Source organism: Parasteatoda tepidariorum, chromosome 10 (assembly GCF_982258835.1).
Source record: "Parasteatoda tepidariorum strain Cologne lab strain chromosome 10, Ptep-v5.0, whole genome shotgun sequence".
NCBI lineage: Eukaryota > Metazoa > Arthropoda > Arachnida > Araneae > Theridiidae > Parasteatoda > Parasteatoda tepidariorum.
Genome location: NC_141764.1, coordinates 9,200,748 through 9,225,483, shown reverse-complemented (window position 1 = coordinate 9,225,483; position 24,736 = coordinate 9,200,748). Strand labels below are relative to the sequence as shown.

The 24,736-nt window shown below is 28.9% G+C and overlaps 1 protein-coding gene across 3 annotated transcripts in view; it reads left to right on the top strand.

Moving 5' to 3' along the window:
* Positions 1 to 24,736, top strand: part of LOC107447594 (uncharacterized) — a 139,485-nt gene that overhangs the window by 12,006 nt on the left and 102,743 nt on the right. The window lies entirely within an intron of this gene.

Genomic DNA, 24,736 nt, shown 5'->3' with positions numbered 1-24,736 from the left:
GGGATTTTTATTTCTAGGAAAGAATTCTTATTTTTACTTTACGGCAACTTCGTTCTCTTTTAATTCTGATATTATTTTCTTACAGTATTCTTTTTTAATTCTGTTGAACAGAATCGATTCATAAATCGCATATTTAACAACAGAATCGTTTGGAGAAATTTTTTTTTTGTGTATTCACCATTAAACGGCATTTTTATTTCGAAGAAAGAATTCTTATTTTTACGTTATTGCAACTTCGTTGAGAACATGCTTGATGAGTGAGATTGATTTAAATAAAAATGAATGAGATAAATTTGAATAAAACCAATATTCAACAATTACAAAGAAATTTATGAAGAAAATTATATAGAAGTATTGAACTAGATTTATCTGGATCTTAAAAATATTTATATAGAAGTTTACTATTACTATATAAATTTCACTTTTCTGAAAATAATTTTAATGCATAGTTTTGTCTAACATTAAGTAACTTTTTTAAGTTAAGTCACGCTTTTTTTAAGTAAGTTTTTCTTAATTGTTTTACTTTAGTAGGGTCATTCCGTTTCCATAGACCTCGATGCATGTCAGAATTAAAAATTAATTTGCGACGCTATTAAAAATTATTTACCTCCAATTGTACATTTCTGTTAGAAGACTTAAAAAGCAGGATATGTTTCTTTTTCTTAATTATTAAGAAGTCGGAGAATTCCAACGGGCGTACCATCTTTATCGAAATATGTTTTTACTCCACTTCTGGACAAAAATACACTAAACAATAAATTTCATTAACCTTTGAGATTCATAATAAATATTAGTCATTACAGTACTATTCTTTAAAGTATATATTCATTTATTTTTAAAAGATATTTTTTCTATTGATTTGTATAATCTTTCCATTCTGTGCAAATCTATAAAGTTTCTCTTTCTAATAAAAAATCAGGAGGGGGCGCCGCTGGACTCTGTTTTGGCTGTTCAACTTACTGCCCCTGGCCATATTATTAGAACCACTATAAGATTCCATGTAAAATCTTAATTATCAGGTGATACTATACAGCTTTATTGTTTTTACGCAGCTAAAACCAGTTTGTACTTGTTTACATTCGTGTATCAATTAGGGAAATTAGACGATAGTTATTATAAATTCGACAATTGGACAAATTCGACGATATATTATATAAATATAGAATATTTATCATATCATTATTATATTAGTATATTATGATAATTAGACCAAATTATTAGACGCACTATAGTTTTTTTAATAATGACATGTGTTGCACGAGTTTATAGGCAGTACTTTTTTACTAAAACACACATGTAATGGTCTTTTATTCAAGAGATATTTCATATACTTCCTATTTGTATTTATTTCTAATGCATTGCGTTACAATGTTAACCAATTGATACAGTAACGTAAACAAGTGCAAATCGCAACATAAAAACAATAAAGTTGTATGGTATCACCTTATAATTAAGATTTTACATAGAATCTTATAGTGCGTCTGATTATATGTCCAGGGTCTGTATATGTTACATTTTATTTTGCTGCTCGAAAACTCTAAAATTTAAAAAATTGAAATTACGCAGATGCCATAAAAGTGCATAGGAATTACGGTAGAATGAAAATAATTAACATTCAATAGTTTGTTAGATAATTAACTGTTTAACTTGTTTGTAAAAAGATATACAGGCCGAAGGAATACTACTGTGGAGCTAAAATGGGACACGTTGAAAAGGACATTTTTGTTTAAGAACTTAACATTGAGACAGATTTGTTTTTTTAACTTAGCACTCAGTTTTTTTCGAAATTCTAAATTGTTCAAAAGTTGTAATTTTAAGTGCTTTTTTGCGAATTCTTTTTTTTTTTTTTTTTTTGCTTTACGTTACATTTTTTGCTTAGCAGGTAAAAATATATAAGACTTAGAAACCTGAAATTATGAAGGTGTGTAGAAAAGTGTGCAATGTGTTAGATGAGGTTAAAAAAAAATTACGTTTCGATTATTAATTCACGAATTATTGACTGTTAAATGTGCAGTATAAGAAAATCATATTTGTCGATCTACTGTCCGTTGAAATGCATCTACAGAGTTAAAATTTAACGTGCTGATAGAACCATTTTGTATTACAATTTTAACGAGAAATTAAAAAAAAAAAAAAAAAAGAAAACATTCTCCTTTGTTCCAATGTTATTAGACATTTAAGTGCTTATTTTAAAAAAAAAATTCAGTTTTTATGCTTTAAATATTGACTATTTATCCATAGTTGTAGAAAGTTTTCCACACGAGAATTTCCTTTTGTTATTTTTTATACTCGCAGTCATGGCGATGTCAGTCAAAAGTAGGAATAAGAAAGACGAAAAGACAGATATATCGATATAGATATAAATATATATATTTATAGATATATATAGATAGATATATAGATATAAATAGAGAGAAAGAAGAGAGAGAAATTACGTGTTGTCTGTTATAAATCTTAACATTTATAGTAAAATTTTTAAAAAAAAAAAAAAAACTTATAAAAGAGTGATACGAAATTTTCCTTTATTTGAATTATTAAAAGTTTCGCCAACGTATAAAATTATATCTAATTTATTTCTCTTTATGGAGTACACATTCTGTGTTCTTTAGGCTTAACTTTTTTTGTTAACAAATTGAAGTTCCGATGGTTATTTTTCTAATCCAGGTAGTTGTCTCTTATGTTAAGATTAACAATTTTACAAAATGTTCTGACATAAAGCTAAAAAAGTTGTATACTTTGAAACCAAAATGTTCTGTCTTTTAGTGGAAAATATTGACGTTTAAGAAAAAATAAACAATGATGAAAATAGAATTAATGACGGAAGTTCGGAGCCTTCCAGTTTGTTTAAAAATTTCAATGTTTATAGTGTCTTCTTTTCGAGTTTAACACAGATTCCTTTTAATAGGGAAATCTTTTTGTTTTCATTAGTATTTTTCTAATTATCTCATACAGTCTACATACTTTTTTCTATAAATTATTAATGTAGTGGCCCTCCATTTTTCTGTTGAGAGTATCTTTATAAGCTCAGACTTATCAAATATTATTTACAAAATATTTTTTAAAAGATAATTTTTAAAAAAAATGTATATCGAAAACTTACACGTTTGAACTGCAAGATAAGTAGAGTATTTTTTATTTATTTAAATAATGCACTATTGAATAATTTATTTTAGCTGTATAGTTTGCCTTTTTATAAGGAAATGAAATTGAGAAAGGTTTTGCAAATCAAATCAACTACTTTTTTCTGAAGCGTCTTCTTGTTTAGAAAGCAAAACAAGGATTCTAGCCTTTTTAACAGCTGTTATGTTTTAAAACATGCGACCACTTTTTCAAAAATTGAATGTTTTAAACGGTTAAAAAAACTATTATTAATTGAAAAATTTTGCAAGATATAGTAAACATTGCAAGTTTTCTTTTCTAAAATGAAGAGCGTTTTTAAGAACTAAGTGGTGAATAATGAAATTTTCACAATATTATAAAATATTAAAAACAAAACCATATTTATTAATAAGAATAATAAATGCACATAGGGTCTTTTTTCGACGACTGGCAGACTTTTTGTTATAAATAGTTTTGTCCTCTCATTAAATAATGCTAAATTAATTTACGTCTTCTATCAAGGATTATTATTATTTTTTTTTTGAGTGCGAATGACTGGAATCATGACATTCACTCTATTTTATTTTTCAAAAATGCCATTTAATGGAAGTAAAACGTTCTTAAAACTGAAAATTCGATTTTTTTCTTAAAAAAATAAGAATTTTTTTCTTTTTTTAATTAATGAATTTATTTTAATATTGCCTTCATAAAAAGTAAACATAAATGTTAATCTGTAAAAACCAGATTTATTTTCAAATGTTTAGACAATTTTTTTTTATGTTTAATTTAAATGTAATTTTTATCAGTTATCAGCATTTATTTCCATTTTTTTCAATACCCTCATAAAAATAGTAATTGTTCAAAAATTTTAAATTTTCCATGTATTATAAAATTTAAAATGTAGAAAAAAGTGTATCCGGGTATGCTTCAAGGCCGTAGTCAGGATATTTTTTCAGGGGGGGGGGATTTGGTAAGAAGCAAGGACAGTTTCAGACATGCAAAGTAGGGGAAAAACATTGTAACAAATATTGCTTATTCTGTTGTTTGCAAAAGTTAAACTAGTAATTAAAAAATTTACATAATTATTTTTCAATTAATATTACATAATAATTATAATCAATTTGTAAAAAAAGTTTACTAAGACATGCGACGGGGATTTGAAGAAAATTTTTCGATTAATTTTTTAGGACAAACCGGAATATCCCGAAATATGTTTAATAAAGTTAGCCCTGTTAGCCTTTCTTTAGTAGCATTTCTTGTTGCTGTTTTTACGCGTTCAAGAGTTGAAAAAGTTCTTTCTGCAGTTGCTGTGGTGATTGGCAACGTAGCCAATATTGATAACAAGCAATAAATGTTTGTAAAAAAGATACTGTCACATTCTACCATTGCTGAAAGTGCCGTATCTGGTCTACTAAGGGGTTCACGCAGGTTCCACTTTGATGCCCATACTTTCATTTCTCCCATGAGGTTTTCGATATCAATAAAATCTGCGTAGATTCGGAAATTGCATAAATTAATATGCTGAAAAACAATTGATTACGGGGGAGGAGTCTGACCGAAGGAAAGATGAGCCACAAGGTCAAGTGAAGATGGATGCACTAACGAAGGTGGTGTACTGGGAAAAGGTTTGATTCGACAGATTTTGTTTTTCTTTTTACTGAGAGGTTCAAAGAAAGACTAAAAAGTTTGAATCCCAGAATTTCGGGGGGGGGGGGGATTTGTCCCGACGGTCCCCCACCTGGCTACGGGCCTGGTATGCTTAGAGTAAACCATGAAAATACGAATACTGAAGCAATGTTTTCAATGTATTGAAATGCAAACAAACTACGGGAGCAAAATTACCTGATATAATTTGTTTGCATTTAAAAAAAAAGAAAAAGAAAAAAAAAAAACATTTGAAACATTATGGTTTACTTTAAGAAACAAGTTTAAATTAACAGATGATTGAGATGAAAACCACAGTTCTAAATATTCCCTACTAAAGATTTTCTAGAACAAATTCCAAAATAGAACGTAGTTAACGCCCCAACCATAACACGTTAACAGTATGAAACATTCGGTTTTAGGAAAATGTCACTAAAAAATTAAAATGTTAGTAAGTACAGTAGGGGAGAGTGGGGTCAATTGTAACAGGGTACGAATGTAACAGAGCAAAAATTTCGAGTGTCGGGTTCTAGATTTGGTTCCTATATGGCGCACAAGGTGTATTTAATAAATCTACATGTACACCCGTGATAGCAATCATTTTTATGTACTTTTGAAAGAGTTACATCACAAAAGATATTTTCACGCTACGCAAGTACTCTTTTTGGTATTAGAGTATTACATTGTAACAAAGTAATTTTGTTTAAACAAATAAAAATTATTAACCGAATATGTAAGTGGACACCTTAATTAACATTTCAAAAAAAAAGATTAGTTTTGTTTATTAACTAGCATTGTTTTTAATAAATGAAGCTGAAATGGCGTCTTGGGGACGATTGTAACAATAAGTAAAGGGACGATTGTAACAGCTGGAAATAAATAATCTTATGTTTACAAACCATTACTTACCTCTTTAAGAACCACCGATAGTTTCCTATATCATTTATATTATGTTGCATGTGCATTATTTTATTTGTCACCTTTCAAAGCATAAATTAAAATTTTTTACCCCTTGAAGTTAAAAGTTTAACTCTTTAGGTCTCTGCTTATTATTATTTTTACTCCTAAAATATCACTACTATTTTGATCAATAAAAAATATATCACAACTATGATAATATGTATAATTAACTATGTTTTAGTTGAATTTATGAATTGTTACAATTGACCCCGTAAGTGGGGACAATTGTAACAAGTGCACGACTGTCAAAAATTGTTAGTAACTAATATAATAACATTAAAAATAAGGTATTTATTTTTTTTCTAGTAGAGGATAGACTGCTTTACTCGTCTGTCAATTAATACTAATAATATATTGAATTTTTTGTTAGTTAAAAAATGTTACAATTGACCCCACTTTCCCCTACCGTTTTGACACATGGGCGCATTCAAGCAGTATCCGAGGGGCACACAGGGGGCCCTCGAGAATCCTACTTCTTATAAATTGCATAAGAAAAAGAAACTTAGAATAAACACCATTGTCGTCTTTAATATATATTTTTGAAATAAATATATTCTTCTGTATAATAGAGCATTTTGTTTTTCTTTCTTCAAATAGTGATTGATCATTGTGCAAACACCAATAATTTGAATTGTTTATCATCAGAAAAACTTAAAAAGGCAACCGACATCCTTTTTTTTTCTACTTTCCACGTTAGTTTAGGTACTTAATTCTCAGTTACTGCTCAATTTGCGCCTGCAAGATTCATGCGCACTTGTAAAATAAATTAATGTGAGCAAAAATTTTTATTAAGTCATTATGCCACGGAAAAAAAAAATTTGACCACCACCACAAACTCTGTTTAGCATTTAAAATTAGTTAAATAACGCAATAATTGAACGAGTTTAGAATTACAGAGCACTATGGCACAACTGGTTATGGCTGATGTGCATTGAAAGATGTTTTAAAAACTGCAAGGTTTGACTAAATATTTCCTAACAATCGATTTTTTTTCTTGATTTGTTATACTTTTATATTTTTTTAATTTAATGATTTTAATTAGCTTCCATGGTTTTAAAAATTATTTTATTACTTGAGTATTGCAACTGATTAGAATCTCAATTTTTTTAAAAAAAATTATGCATAGTTTAAAAATGCTTTACTTTATGTTCATCGAGTTTTTGGGGGTAATTAAAATTTGTTAAAATTGTTGTATATCTTAAAAATGTTTTATTTCATATATGTGAAGTTTTTTAGTTCGATTTCAATTAATGTGATATATTATAGAGGTCCAAAGCATTTCTGCAACCCGGGGCCCAACATGCTATTAGGACGGCCCTGAGTATGTATATTAAAATAATTGTTTTAACACATTTTATGTGCAACATAATTTTCAACACAGCACTTCAATGTGTACAGTAATATTTTTTTTATAAATAATGGAATAGAATCAGATGTTTGAAAATAAGGTTTAGTCACCTATATTTTTACGCAATGAAATTATGCTAAAAAAAATTATCGGAATTTCTTGTCAAGTTGACTTAACGTGTCTTAAAATGTGAGGCTTCACTCACTGGAAAATCTTAATTTGCTAATACAAATTTTAGTAAAAAGACGCAACGTAAAATCTCTTTTTGTTAAATGAGCTCTGTATACAGCCTAAATAATGATTTAATAATGCATTTATAGATAAAAATTTGTATTTTATTATGATCAATCTTTTTTTTTAAAAAAAATCTATGTTTAGTTAAGAATTCACAAAATGAATTTTCACAAAGCGTTCTATAATTTTTTTTAATAATTAGTATTTTAAATTTTTTTAAAATTATTATTTTTTCTATTATAAATAATATATTATTTCAAGTTAGTATGAAGATTCTGGAAGAAACCCATTTCTTCCGGAAGAAATTCGAAGAAACTAAAATTGTCCAATTTAATTGTTTAATGACTGCTTTTAAATGAATAGTTCAGATTTAAAGTTTATTGTAATACAAAAAAGTAAATATATTTTAAATTTATTTTTTTTCCTAGCTGGTTTCATATTATTTATTTTAATATATTATGGGGAATTTTATTACCTTTACAATTAATGTTAATTTATTGTGAATTTTGATGTATATTTTCCTATATAAATGTGTTGGTAGAGGTGTCGGTTCAGTTTTCCAGTAGACTTTATTAAAATCAAGAAGCTACCCTATTGTTCGATTCTTTAATCTATTCTTTAACTTATTTAAAGGGTCATTAGAGTTATTATTTTTAGTTTAGCTTATTATACGTCTGTTAAAGATTCACAGTATTTACTCCTATCCCTTAATGTGTAACCCTGTTAAAAATTCCGAGCTTTAAGTCATTAAAAATCGGTATTCATTTGCTGGCTAGATAAAGTGGAGCTCAATTTTACCATATTTTGGTATTTTCACCAGCTCCTAATAACAGTTGAAGGTTGCACCAAAAGTAGGTGTTTTAGAAGAAACAAAACACCGATTTTCATTCATTTTTTTTTGTCGTTTAATAAAGCAGAGAAAAGTTTCACCATTATTAGGTATTTTTAAAGCGCTCAAATGTAAGCCAAGATTTCTATTTACCGTAACAAAACTATTTACCGGAAGTAGGATATTTTATGCCATACCTCTAACCCTTTTATACAGCAAACCTAATTTCAAAATTCAGCGTAAAAGAAATGAACTCTAATGAATACAAATAAAACATTAACCTACCTAAATGTTGAGTTGATACTTGTAACAACATGCATTAGTGTTCCCGGCCGAAACACCGAGACCAAGTTAGTTGTAAAAAATAAACATGTCGTCGTCGTAAACAAATATCGTTCAGTTTACAGTCACCGTGAAAGATTTGCGTCTTTTACCAAATTTCGGTGCAGTCAGTTGCCCCATGGAAGTATTTGTCGATCATACTTCACAATTTATGGTGTAACTAAAATAAAATGATCTTCTATTTTTGGGCTAATGAGAAACTGTGCACCAAAAACTGGTTAATGATTTACCGAGTTTTCTTACAGTGAAAGCTCCTCATATTTTGTAGACACTTTATGCAAAATTGTAGTTTTCATAGTTTCTACGATCTTGCATGAACTAGTTCATAAAAACTATTGTAAGATATTTTAGTCAGCCCCACTGCAATCATGGGCATTTCGGCCTTGACTGCATCTCATCAAAATACGTGCATTAATTGTTACATAAAATAGATACTTTTTCACATAAATTCTAGCAATTTTAGTAAGTATTGACATGATTTTCTGTTTAAGTATTAAAAAAAGTTGTAAACTAGTTTACCACTAAGTCAACCTTATTTAAATTATTTAAAATAGATAATTTGTTTGAAAAAGGACATTTATAAATAATAATAAATAAAAAATATAATATACAATAAATAAAATAAATAGTTTTATTTCTTTTTTCATTAATTGACAAACAAATCAATAAATGTAATTAAATTTGTGATAAGTATTTTCCTCAAATATGATGAAGTATTTCCCTCAAAATTTCTATGCAATTTAAATTATTACTTTCTGCATAAAAATTAATAAATCACATTTATTAACAAACAAATCAATAAATGTGATTTGTGATAAGTATTTAAATTATTACTTTCTGCTTAAAATTAAAAAATCACGTTTATTGACAAACAAGTTATGCGTATTTCCCTCAAAATTTCTGTGTCATTTGAATTATTACTTTCTGCATAAAAATAATAAATCACGTTTATTAAAAAACAAATCATGCATATTTCCCGTAAAATTTTTAAGTAATTTGAATTATTACTTTCTTCATAAATATTTTTAAAATAAATCACATTTGTTGACAAACAAATCAATAAATGTGATTTGTGATAAGTATTTTCCTCAAATATGATGAAGTATTTCCCTCAAAATTTCTATACAATTTAAATTATTACTTTCTGCATAAGAATTAAAAAATCACGTTCATTAACAAACAAATTATGCATACTTCCCACAAAATTTCTATATAATTTTAATTATTACTTTCTTCATAAAAATTTTACAAAAAATCACATTTATTGACAAATAAGTCATGCTTATTTCCAACATAATTTCTGTGTAATTTCAATTATTACTTTCTGCATTCAAAAAAGAAAATCACGTTTATTGACATGCAAGTCATGCGTGTTTCCCTCAAAATTTCTATGTTATTTGAATTATTACTTTCTGCATAAAAAAAAGGAGTTGAAAAGGGCTCAAAACGGACCCACTTAGTTGAGATAGTGAGTATGTTTTAATTTCTACTGAGTTTTTATGAACCCATTCCAGCGCATCAATCGTAATGCTCAGTTGTATACCAGCTAATCTAATCCTTCTCAAATCATTGAAGTGTTGTGTCAATTAAAAGTGGGCGCGGCTTTACCCGGCCCTAGATATAACAATATACTACAATAATAAGGCTTCCGGTCTTAGAAATAACAAAGGACGATGAGAGCTGAAAGGAAGGGAACCTCAAATCGTGTTTAAACATTTAAGAAAGAAAGGCACAGATAAATAAGTACTTCAAATACTTAATGAACGCGACATTTCATTTTCAAGATCTCTTTTAATACCATTCCACTTTCTAAACTAAAAGTTGTTCTTATGAATTATTATGCCATGGTTATTAAATTACCATAAATTGCGATTTCATTTACTGGGAAATTCCACCTAATGAAAGTGTTCTCAATAATTATCATTATAATGGATTTTTTATTTTATTCAAATAGATGGAATACCACAAGGATATAATTTTTCGTCACTTTCTAACTTATTTTCTGGCTAACTTTTTTTTTTTTTTTAATATAGGGAAAATAATAATAACAATAATAAAAACAAGAATAATTCTGAAAAAATTATCAAAGAGCAGCGGTCGCCATAGCAACGCATGCAATGAAGACGCATGCGCACTGTTTACTATTACTCTTGAACACAGCTGAAAAGTGTGATGACGTCCAAATAAAGTGCGCACGTCATTATCCAATGGGTAATAAAAACTGCCAAATATGAAATATTAGATTTATTGTTGATTTCATTACTTTTATTTTTCTAAATTATATTTTTTCTAAAATAATATGTAACTTAAGGAATTGTCGTAACATTAATTTGAATTTTTTGAATATATATATATATATATATATATATATATATATATATATATATATATATATATATATATATGGATTAAAAAATAATAGTCATGTCGTAATTATGTCAATAACAATTATTTTAAATTCTTGGACAGTATTAAAAAAAGAAAGAAAATATCTGCATTGCTGACATATACAATAAAAGGAGAGATTTTAAGTTTAATATGAATAAACAACTGGTTACATGGAATTCTAATGTTTCATTGCATTTGATCACAAACATTCATCACAAAGACATTTATTTAAATTTTTAATCAAATAAATAGAATTAAAAGAATTGCTAGCAATATTTATACTATATGCAAAAATAACTAGACAAACTATTCCAAAATTTGCTTAAAAAGAATCAATATCTAACTTTTGTAATTAGATTATGTATAAAATTGTTGATTTAATTATGTGTTGAAATTATTGAGGAAGTTATTCACACATATTTTTTGTACTTTTTTTGTTATCTAAATTGAAACCTCTATCATGCGCGCAAATCCAACTTCTATAACAGACAAATCACATGCGGTTCTCTACTTCAGTAAGAAGACTTCTCTCTATCCATCATTTACACTTTTATTTCTTATTTTGTAATCTGGCAAACTAGCTATGAAAATATTTTAAAATCATTTTTGCATGATGTCAGTAAGTAAATGGACGTCTTGTTATTTTTTATGTTACTTTCTGTATTTTTGCCCATGGGGAAAATGGGTGTCGTTTTGGGTTTGATGGCCTGCGCACCATACTTGGACGTCATCACACTTTTCAACTGCGTTCAAGAGTAATATTAAACAGTGCGCATGCGCCGTCATTGCATGCGTTGCTATGGCGACCACTGCTGTTCGATAATTTTTTTCAGAATTCTTTTTTTCACTTTTAATTTTGTTATGAATTAAGTTGGTGAGATTATTTATAAGATATGAGACCAGAGAGATTTCATAAATACGTCTTGAGTTGTGAATAACAGAGAATTTCATAATTTGAAAGATATTTTTTACCCACAAGGCTCAAAAATTAGAGAATTCCCATTTTGCCAATGCAAGGGTCTGTCCAGACATTTTGCGAAGGGTCCTGTTTTTTTTTTTGTAAAATTGTGAAAAAAACTATTCATAATTTGTGAATATAAAATAAGTCACATTCTTTTAACCAGGGTCCTGCTTTTGTGAATTTTTGCAAATAGGGTCCTGTTATTGCAAAAATTACTAAAAACCTTTTCAAGAAGTTTTTAAATTGTAAATAAATACAAGATTCTGCTCAACAATTGCTGCTACTAAATTAGAGATCCAAGATGCAAATATTTGGTATTTAGCCTATACTGTTCAACGCAGAATATTAATTTCGGACGAATAATGAAAACAAAATCACTCACATTTTTAATAATTTGAATTGACATATTTTAAATAACACAACTTAGTAATATATCACGTTTAATGTGTTACGCATTAAGTAAACTTAAACAATTCTTAAATTCATAATATTCCATATAAAAATTGCCAGAAATTAATTTTTATTTACATAATATTCTATTAATTTCTATTAATTAATTTTATGAATAAATTTAAATTGATCAATTATTTATTTATAAAAAAAAATATGATTTAATGAAAATAAGAATGCGCACACGATGTTTGTAAAAATAGAAATATTTTCTTAGAATACTACATTTGGAATTTAAACTTAGGGAAACTTAGTATGTCTCGAACCGTCTTACTCCCCCCCCCTGCCAAGAAGGGTTTATTCGATTAACAAGACAATAATGAAGATGAACAAATTTGAGAAGGGTCCCATTAACAAATAAATTATTTTGTGAAGGGTCCGTTAACGGACCAAAATTTTTCTAAACAGAACCCTGCAATGGGCAATTCAGAAATGAACAAAAAATTATTCATGATTTTCCAAGATTTTGGAATTTAAACACCAGCACTAGCAATTCATAAGTAATTAAAGAATCTATAATATATTTGATTATATATCAGAACTGGAAAATAGGAATATGTCAGTATTTTTTTAAAATTTTGTTCATTAATTTTTAAATTAGTCAAAAAAAGCAGAATTTATTTCTTCGGTGTTTGAGAAGCTGAGTAAAAGTTAAGAGCACGTAAAATTTTTTAATTTACTAGTTTTTCAAGCATTGCAATTTTCTTTCTATTCTTTTCTTCCTTTCTATCTTTATTTTTTTTTTACTTAAAATTGCCCTAAAATGAAAAAGATCTAACGTTAAGCATGCAATTTTAAATATACTGTTTCTTTTATATTTCATTTTATAACAGTTATTGAACAGCAGACCCAATTTTTGGATTTACGACTACTAATGTTCGACTCCGTAGCCTTGTAATTTTGAACCCAATCCAGAAGACAAGGGAATTCCTGGATCAAATATTGAGAGAAATTTATACCTTCGTTGAGTACTCTACGATGGAACTAACCCGCATTTGCGTTACATGGAGAGGAAAACCACAAAGATCTTCCATGGTTAGTCTGACGACAAAAGGACTCTAACCTATGATCCGTCTATCACTGAGGATATTTTACGTCAGCACTGTGATCGGTGCAAGCCGGATGCGGAACTCGTATCAACCAGCCATTCCTGGGATTCGAATCGGGCTCGCCTCATTGGAAGGCGAACGCCTTATCGAAAAAAATAATTTCGAGAAATACTCTTTCCAAGTTTATCGATGCATACAATGGGACCGAGACCTCCTTGAAGAAAAAAGGTCTCAGCATGGATCAATTTAGTAGTCCAACGTAACGAGCATGGACTATGCAGCGGGTGAAAAATAAGAAATATGTCACTACATTCGGGTTATTAAGCTGCGCAGTGGTGGTTAATACGAAATATGTCATTACGTTTGGATTACTACACTCCCTGGTCAAATTATTCGACGCATAATGAGATTCTATGTAAAATCTTAATTATCAGATGATACTATGCAGCTTTATTGTTATTACGCAATTTGCACTTGTTTACGTCCGTGTATCAATTGGTTAACATTGTAATGCAATACATTAAAAATAAATACAAATAGGAACTACAGTAGGGAACCGATTATCCGGAGCGATCGGGACCATCGCTATTCCGGATAACTGATTTTTCCGGTTTTCTGAATCGCTACAAAAAACCTTTTTTTCATTATGCCCAACTAAAAAAAAAAAAATTGGAAATAATCTTAAAAAGAAGAAAAAACGATGAAGTAATACATTAATGATTATTTCCAAAATGATGGTAAGGTAAACATCTTTCAAAAAAGAAAGAAAATCCTAAAATCTTATGAGGAAAAAAAAAATTCTTTTTTTAAAACGGCGGGAAAATTTATTGAATTTCATTCCGGTTTTTTGGTTTTTCGGTTTTCTGATTTCCGGATAACGGGTTCTGTACTGTATATAAAAAAATCTCTTGAATAAAAACCCATGACATGTATGCTTAAATATAAAAGTATTACCTATAAACTCGGGCAAATCATGCAAATATTAAAACACTACAGTGCGTCGAATAATTTGATCTAATTATTACAATATAAATATTCTATATTTATATAATATATCGTTTCATTTATTTAATCGTCGAAGCTGATTTCATTTATTTAACCGTCGAAAACACTAAAGCTGTACAGTATCAACTGATAATTAAAATTTTACATAACATCTCATTATGCGTCGAATAATTTGACCAGGGACTACTAAAGGATCAAATTTCTTGTTTATGGTAACCGGTGTTGAGGCCTTCTCTTTTCTAGGAAGCATTGACCGCGAGTGCAAAATTTGTAATTAATGTTTTTAGATTATTTTCCTGATCATCATAAACCTTAGTGTGCATCCCCCCCCCCCATCCCGAAATATCCAAACGACTTTTAAGCAAAAAATTAAACTAACAAAAAAGAACAACAATAAATCTGAAACATACTTTAACAAAGCGTGTTGTCATGTGCAACAAAAGGGGGATGTTTGACCGGAAGTTTCTTTCATAGACGGGACGGAAGTGCGTCAAAAGGATGGAAATACATAAGTTTTTGTTGATCTTAATTGTCGGAAACTGAAGCGCATTGTACCATTTGTTTGACTCTCCTTTTAATCTGCTACTCTTTGATTGAAGGTCAATCGTGAAAAAGCCTCATAACGATGCTACATTTTTTTTTTTTTTCTACATGAGTCAATAAGGGTGTTGTCGAGGCAAATTTTTAGCCAGGAAAAGCTAATGATTTTTATGTTTATTATTTCCTTGTTTTGAAAATAAGGTGTGGAAGTGTTATAATGTAGAAAAGTTTCATTTTTAACCGCTTCCCTTAATTTCTTTGAAAAATAAAATGCAAAAAAAATCAACGTATTTTTTATTTTATTTATAAATACAAGGAACAAAAACGAATCCTGATACACAAATTTTAAGTTGAAGTTTTAATTTTTTTCATGTATAAAAAACATTTAATTTACTATTCTGAGTTATCAAGGAGAAAAGGAAAAAAATTTAAATATGAGTCTTAGTATGATAGTTTTTAAAACAAAGAACAACGCAAAGTGATACTTTCCAAACATCAGTGAAGTGGTAGGACATTATTTTACCCTTTTTTCTATATAATTCTGAAACCATCGTATATGTCCAGGGCTGTCCAACTGCAAAGAGCCCACGGGTCAGACTTCCGGTCACTGATCACCTGGCGGGCAGCAGTTTGAATAAGTTGAACAATGACCTCTTACACAATAACAATTAGTAGGTAGTTGAATTATTAATTATAAAGCAATAAAACAGAAGGATTATAAAACAACTTGCTTAGATTTTAATGGGAAGACAGAGGCCGATCAGCCTGAATAAGAAGTTGGCGGGCCGCATGCGGCCCGCGGGCTGCCAGTTGGACAGTCCTGTTATATAAAATAGCACAAAACACGTGTGCAATCCCACACAATCCAACAGCAAAACTCGGCAAACTTCCAATCACAGCAGATTATTATTATTACTACTTTTTTTTACTTCTGGCCGAGTAAAAACGTGATAAAACAATGCGTACTGACAAATTCTGCTACGCCCGAGTTATCTCGGGATAGTAAATATCTGCAATATATACATACCCGTGTTAACTCGGGATAATTAGGGAAGCGGTTAACAGCATTTGGTTGAAATTTCTCTAATGCAAATTGACCCCCTGTGTACTTTGTCATTCTACCTTCATTTGACTTTATAAATAGAAACTCTTAATAAGCTAACAAAAAAAAACATAAATTTGCATATGATTTTTTTATGAATTAAGTTAATTTTAAATTTTTTTTCGAGTTATAATTTTTTAGGTATTATAATTTTGTTTGATAAAACGTACAGGCCTGGAACGACTTCTAGTTCTGTTTGCATAAGTTGAAAATAAATAAAATAAGCTGATAATTATTGTTTTAGAAAGAAAAAACTGTTATAAATTGTGAGAATGGTTCAGATAAATAAAATTCTCGAATTTAGTTTTTTTTTAATTCGAAAAGTTTTATGTATTATTTGTTTATACATATTCTTTTTGTAATTTATTTAATACATAGTTATTAGAAATTATATCTTTTTTTTTTTAAATTTTGCAATGTTTTTTCATTAACATTTTACATAAATAATTTCACTTATATAACTGAAATATTAAATCTGTTGTGCATTAATGGTTTGATATAAAACAGGTTTCTACATTCAATATTGGTTTAAAAATAATTGCTCAACTCACTGAACACCATTACTAAAAGACAAACACTAATTTATAATACAATAAATTATTAAAATGTAGCAAGTATTTAAAATTTTCACTTTATTTTTTTAAAATTTTTTACTATATTTAAACTATATTTCATCATTTTTTACTGGAAGTGTGAAAAATTAAACAGTAAAACTTTCAATGCTTTTAATTCCTTTTGTGAATTTCATTTCTTTGATAATTAATATAAATGAAATAATATGAAATATAGTTTTTTAATGACGCTGCATAGTTATTATTCTGTATTATTAAATTCATTTCATTTATAATTGCGTATTTTTTACTTGTCAGTTTACAATTACGCAAACAGTTGTAAGAATTTTAAAATTTTTTATAATTTTAAAATAGTATTCGGAATAAATCTACTTTTTTGAATTAAAATTATTTTTAAGAAAAAAATTATTCTGTTTATCAAAATTAATGCAAAAACTCTAGAATTTTATTGTGTTGGCGTTATAAGAATAAAATTATCAAATAGTTGAATCAATGAAAAAGTTTTTATTTTTGCAATAAATTAATTCAAAGAATTTTTCTAAGTATATTCCTTCTCAATAACCACCGCATTACCTAAAGTTTTAATTAATAGTTATTTAACATTGTCAGCAAATTTCATTTACATTTACATGTACAGTGCTCAAAATAAAAATATATCACCCTGAATAACTTTCGTTTTAATGATTGGATTTTCACGTACTAAATGCTCATCATAATGGTTCCCGGGGATGATTTCAAATATGCTAATTAAATAGTGCTAATTATTATTTAAGTTACGAAATCAGACACAAAAACATACTCTCTCTGAATTGACATATATATATATATTTTTTTTTACATGTTTGGATTCCTGACCTTTAAAAGAGGGGGGCTGGGTAGTATATAAAGTTTTGAAAATATTGGATCATAAATTAAGTGGGGGGTAAATTAGCTATATGTATATATTTGGCGATAGTCCCAAAAAACAGTCAAAGTCGCCGCCGTAAATTAATTTAAGATAACCCATAGACTAATTTAAGAGAGCAATATCTAATTTCACTTCATTGCTAAGCAACCAAATATTCGACCAATCAGACAATAAAATTCAATACTGGTTAAAAAAAAAAAAAATTCTACTTTTCGAATACCATTAAAAAAAGATAAGCAATAGTAACATAAATTGTTTCATTTCAACGTTGCCTAGGTAAGGAGTGTGGATAAGATAAAATTTGTGTAGTTAATTATTTCAATTAGTCATTACACTGTTCAATATACCATTATTTTGTTGTTAAACATACTAATCCTCTTTATGTAAATGGGTCAGTTCCCCGGTAAGGCGCCTTTGGCGATCGCTCCAAACTGTTTTAACGACGCCGTTCGAATACAGACTTAAAACGTTTAATCGGTTTTCATTTTTAAGAAAGGGCTCGTCTTTCTTTCTAGTTTCGTTTTAAGCAAACGATTTTGTTTAGAATTTAAATGTTTTGAAAAAAAAAACTTTTCATTTTAATACAAAATATTTTCTAATGTTGCAACGATAATATTTTTTTTTGTTATTTTTTCACAAAAATAAAAATGTATATAAAACATACATTTAGAAAGTGAGAATTTTATTTGTGCATTTAAAACAGAACAATCAAATCACACTTAGTAGGAATGTTCCTTTAGTTAGTAAAAGTCGCGAACTGGGCACGTCAAGAAGAAAAAGATCATAATATCCACACATGTGACCTATGACGTCAGCGCCAGCTGATCGCTTACAAGCAAAATGGTGTGTTAAAAGTTGAGCTAAGTTTCTCAACATAAGTTAGAATGTGAATTAACGTGAATTTAATTAAATATAGAGCAGTATCGAATAACAAATTTGTTGAAATATAATTATTTTTCGTCTTCGACTTTCACTTAACTTAGATTTATTATTTGTTTATGTATTTTATTGTTACCGTGATAGACTTTTGCTTTGTGTACCAGGCAACTTCGATACATAATTAGTTTGTTTATGTTCTACATTGCTTCGTCCCTGTTTTAAGTAAAAAATATATAGTGAAAGAATTTAAATCTTTGTGAAAAAATCTGGAATTAATCATTTAAGAGAATTGATACTTGATGGGTTTGGCTTAATCGAAATAGAATGGAAAGAACAATTACTAATGTAAACAAATGCCACGCTTCAAGAACCGATAAGGATCGAGAGGCACTTGCGAGTATCCCATTGTATTTTATTATTCTTTAATTTTTTAACTTGTTCATTGTAGTTAAATTTTCTAAAAAAAATATTTGAAATATTGATTTAAGAATTATTATTAAATAAAAAATAATAGAGAGATTTCCGTACCGTGATCTGTGGCAGAATAATCGCAAAGTCTAGGAAGCTAAAAAAAACATTACAGAAAGGGACCAACTCGAAAGGTATAACTCGTAGCCACCCAAGGGCGAACCTGTACATTCTTTTTTTTTTTTTTTTTAAATTTGCAAGTTTAAAATCTATTTGGCACCTTGGCGATTGTAGTTGGCGCGGCAGATCGCGATTCGGAAACATCCCCAAAATAATGACGCCATAACAAAATTATGGCTTGTATCAATCGAATATTCATCAGTCTTATGATTAACAACTGTAAACGATAAACTTCTCAAAACTTGAAGAAATTTTGCTCCAAAAACTCCAGGCTTTGGAACAAACCTAATTTCTTGGTGAAAATAGTCAAGCGATGCAAGAGAAAATATTATTGTTTGCTTGTAATTATTTCATATTTTCTCAGTTAATAATATTTAACTATGCTACAAATTCCATTAAAATCATTTTCGCATGTTGCTTCACTCCTGATGAATCTCATTCTTTCTACAGGGCATTATTTTTGGACAAAAAAAACTTTAATTAAAATTTTTTTTTATGAGATCTTGAAATGATATTAAGTTTAGATTATTTTAGAGATAAATTCAAGATGAAAATATTCTCCCTCAAAGCAGTGAAACTGGTGCTTTTCAGCAATTAATCCTGACTACTGCACACAAAGAACTTTTTGTAAAATAAATTTCATCGAAATAATAATTTACGTTCTAAAGTGTCATGTTATTTTCATAAATACATTTAAGTTTCAAAAAAAAAAAACTTTTATTAAAAATACTTTCATTCAAAAACAAAAAAGAAAATTAAACTAGATTCTATACAAATGCATCCAAGCATTTAAACTAATAGAAAATATGGAAAAGGAAATATATGAAAGGAAAAAAAAAATGGAATCTTTGAGGTATTGTGTTTTTATTCCTATTTTATCTTCCATTATGGTGACTCTGGGCAAAGTCAGTTTTTGTTTTGACTACAGAGAGGCATGCAAGCAAGACAGTGTGTCCTATGAAGAAGTACTGTTCTTTGCTGACATTCTTATTTTAGAAATTTCGTTTGGTTTTTATTTAAGTTCAGCGATATTAATTTAAATAGTGTAATATGAAAAAGGCTCATAACATATGCCATCAGCCCATTCTTATCATCTACGTTTGAATTGTTTAAAAAAATGATTGCAGTTTTGTTATTTTTTTGTTACATATATAAAGCCTAATTTTTAAAATTATTATGTTATAGTGTCACTTTAGAAAAATTCTCTTCTATTTTCTCCACTTTAAAAGTTGGAAAAATGATCTTAATCAATGTTTTTTTTTTTTTTACTGAAATAATTAAAATCGTTGATTTTTTTTAAAAAATGTCTAGTGATTGAATAGAATGATATTATTTATTAGAAATAAATCATTAACATTTATAAGTAAATGATTCTTGCATGAAACATACTTTTTAGTAATCAGTGAAAAATTTATTTAATTTTAAATTAATTTAATTATCTGAAAATAATTTATATTTGTGGAATGTTGGCGAGCATATAGGATCCAAACTTAACATAAATGTAAATAATTACTTTTTTACAGATTATTTATTGACATTTTAGTTTCATCAACTCATTTTTGAATGTCCGATAGCTGCTAATAAACATATAAGGTCTAACGAAACACAACGCTACTTTTATAGAACGACGATAATTGCTATTTTTATTTTGGCTACCTTTTTAGAATCATTTTTTCCAGGGCTGCGGCTTCCGGCTCGCACTGACCACATTGCTGTCATAAAATAGCCTCCGTGGTTGATGGATCATTGGTTAGAATCCTCTTCTTGCCATCGGGCTAACCGTGGGAGGTTTTCGTGTTTTTTTTATACATGAAATGTAAATGCGGGTAGTTCCATCAAAAAAGTTCTCCACGATGACTAGTTTGTCCCAATGCCTGATACAAACAGTAGTTCTCTTGTCTTTTAAGTAGGGTTCAAAATTACATGTCTACGGAGTTGAACAATGGTAATCGTAAACTCAGAATTGAGTCGGCTGCTCAACGCCAATTGGGTATACTATAGCCTACGTCACAGGTTGTGTTATTCCTACTAAATTTAACCCATGAACGGCATTTTCTGCGAGCCTAACTTCAAGCCACAAATAAACAAACGAAGTGTTTGATCGTTTAAATAGCTGCTCGCCAGATTTTATTGCATTATAAAGAAAAGTAATTGATATTCGATTTTTGATTAACAATTGATTTATGTGGATAGTGACATAGAATTTAGCATTGCGTCATGGTAAATGTTATTCCTACTAAGTGGAAGTAGTTGTGTTTTTTTTATATTATACCCAATTATAAAATAAGAATAAAATCACTGTTGCCAGATACAACTTTTAAAAAAATTACTACTCACAATTGAAGTGCCCTCTAGGGACAAATTACAACAGTAGTTGAAATGTAAGAGTGGTTATTTGTGCGTCGGTTTTTTTTCCTTTCTTTTTTTTCTCTATAAAAAAAAGCTTGTGTTTTGCGGTTTGATTTAAAATTATTTTTCTCCTTTAAACATATTAAAGGAGGGAGGATGAAGATTGGACGGTGTCCATCGAGGTGGAAATAATGACTTAAGTTGCACACTTTATGAGAAAAGTTAAAACTATAAAGTTTGAAATATTATTCATTCCAGTGAAAACTTTTTCGAAACTCATCAAAGCAAAAATGAGATTTTTACTCATGAACTTTTCACATTTTGATAAATTACAAAAAATTTATGTATACGATGATTTTGTCAATTATTCATTGAATGTGTTTAAGCAAATCAGGAACTCGGAATTTTTGATGATGGAGCTCCAGCTCCTCTCCCTAATAATAAGATAAAGCTTCAGGCATTTTTACTATACATTTAAGAATTCCAAATTTTAATTCGAAATTTTATTTTAAAAAATAGCATTATTTATTAGAAAAAATATCATTTTATTTAAAAGAATTTAGTATTTTAATTATAAAAATGAAATGAATTTTTAGATTTTATTATGATTTCATAATTATTAGATATCAGAATGAAAATTGAAACTGCATCACCTGATACAATTGATACCATTTGAAAGAAAACTAAATAAAATATATCAGCAAAACACTTATTGCCTCTATTAAAATCAACTAAAACAGTATTAAAAGACTTAAAAATTTAAAAGACTGAAGAAAAAAAAAAGATTATTACTAAAGAGTTAAAAGAGCCCTGGAGTATTGGAAAATTTTAAGCTCCAGAAAAAACACAACTCTGGAGTGCTCCAGGTCACAGCTTTCTAAATCGGACATCAATAAGAGCTCTAATATTATACAATGCATGCTTTTTCGCCAAGAGCAGACATATCTCGCCAAAACTTGGAGCTGAATAAGGCTGACGACTAGATGGATTTTGTACTTTCCTTTTCAATATTCTGGTTGTAAATTAAATGGATGAACTTTTTTAATTGCCTACTTTAATGTCATAGTTATAAAATTGTATTAAAATAGTGGAAGCAAGCTAGATCATTATTCAAATTTTTTTTTCGGGTGGGGGGGGGGATAATCGACTTCAGTTTTAAATTTGCAGCATTTAATAATTATAACTCTGACTAATAATGATAAAGCTCTGACCTTAATTTATCAAAAACGTACGGGTAAAAATAAGAAAGGGGTTTAACAACGTTTCGTATGCATTTAAAAACAACAAATTAAAATTTGTTAAAACAACGTTTTAACGTGTCTAACAAAATATTATATTTGGTGATAAAAATCTTCCTGCAGCTATAATGATACCAATAAAAAAATCTTCAGCACCACCAGGCGTAGTGTTACAAAAAGAGATTTTAGTGCATTGGCTGGTTGGAAAGTGGTCAAAATTTCGATTACAAAATTTTCTTATCATAGATTCGAATGTGATTTAATGAAAACTCTATTAAAAGTAATAGAAACGCTTTCATTAAATTTGGCATTTTAATTATGAAAATAGTTTTTTTCTCTCTTAAATAATTATATTTTCATCGGCATTTTGATTAGCAAAAATGATTTAATTTAATTTCAAAATTGATTACTTTATTTGATTATTTTTCCGCCGGGTCGCGTATTTGAGAATGATCTTGTGCTGAGCCGTGACGGCAGAGGGGATGGAGCGTTCGCTTTTCAATGAGGTGAACCGGGTTCGAATCACAGCGACGGCTGGCCGACACGAATTCCGCATCTGGCTTCCAGCGACCATAGTGCTGACGTGAAATATCTTCAGTGGTAGACGGATCTTGGGTTAGAGGCCCCTTGGCGTCAGGCTAACCGTGGGAGGCTCTCGTAGTCTTCCTCTCCATGGAATGTAAATATGGCTTAGCTCCATCAAAATATCCTTCACGCAGGCAAATTTCTCTCAATACTTGACACATGAGTTCCCTTATCTTCTGGATTGGGTTCAAAATTAGAAGGCTACGGAGTTGAACATTAGCAGTCGTAAACCCAAAAATTAGGTCGGATGTTCAACAAAGGATATGAAATAAAATTAAGTCACCTTGCGTTGCCATCCCTTGGCGAGTCTCTGAAGCTTGGCGATAAAAACGTTTCTCCGCATGCGCTAAATTAACTTAAAGAAATTGCCTGAACAGTTGCAGATATTTCGGACAACCGTGATTTCTATATCACACGAGGATTTTTCGAGCAATTTTTGGAGAAATTGCCTTTAGAGTTGCGGATAGAGTGGAGGTTACAGTTGCACTCATTTTCTCTAGTGTGATAGAGGCTTCAGCATCTATTCAGGAAGTTAAGAACTATCTACATATGCAGGGTCTGCGCTAAGCATTCGCAACCTCGCCAAATGCAACAAAAATCGTAAATTAGGCGAAATATATTGTGTTTTGACGAAAGTATTCCCGAATAATTTTTTCTACCGAAAAGAAAAATAAATATATTTCCTTCAATCCTGGAAAAAAAAGATCAAAGGTAATTTCTATTGCTCAAATCCTGTATTTTGTATTAGACTACAGTAATTTTCGTTAGATACGTCGCATAACAGATAAGCCCAGATAACGGGGATAAGCAATAAGAGAGATTATGTATGCAGGAGACAAACTACCATAAAAAAAAGATCCGTAAGATAAGTTGTCGAATCACGTGATGAAATTTTTTCCTGCAATAAAACAGATTGATATCAATATGTGTATTATCATCTTAATATTTTTGCAGAAAATATGTTTCTTCTTGACAATAACATAATGTTCTCTGAGGTTTATATATATATATATATTACTGCTTCAGTTTAAGAAGTTATCAAAATTTAACCCCCAACCTGTTACTATTTCTTTTCCTCAAAGATGATAAAACAACATCTCCTCTTCCATTTATTGCTCCTTTACTCCAGTCCAATTGCAAAAGGATTCATGTTTTCAATTTACAGTTAATAAAATATTTCAATTTATAGTAAGCTTTTTTTTTTGGCTTAGTTATTTTTTAATCTAGAAGTATCAATCATAAAAATAAAAAAATTGCTAAGACTTGCCAGTGGCAAAGAAATTGGAAATTTGGCTAATACTTTTGATATTTGGCTAATTTACAAGTTTATAAATTGAAGGGCTTAGCACGGGCCCTCAGTGTAATGCAGTACGTTTAAAATAAATACAGACAGGAAGTATACAAAATATCTAATGAATATAAACCCATTATATCTATGTTTAAATATTGCATATAAACGAGTGCGAAACATGTAATTATTAAAAAACTACAATGCGTCTCATAATTTGATCTAATAATTACAATATAATACTTGATAGAATAAATATTCTATATTTATATAATATATCGTCAAATTTATATTATATATCGCCTAATTTAACCAATTGGTACCGGAACGTAAACAAGTACAAACCGGTTTTAACAGCGTAAAAACAATAAAGCTGTAT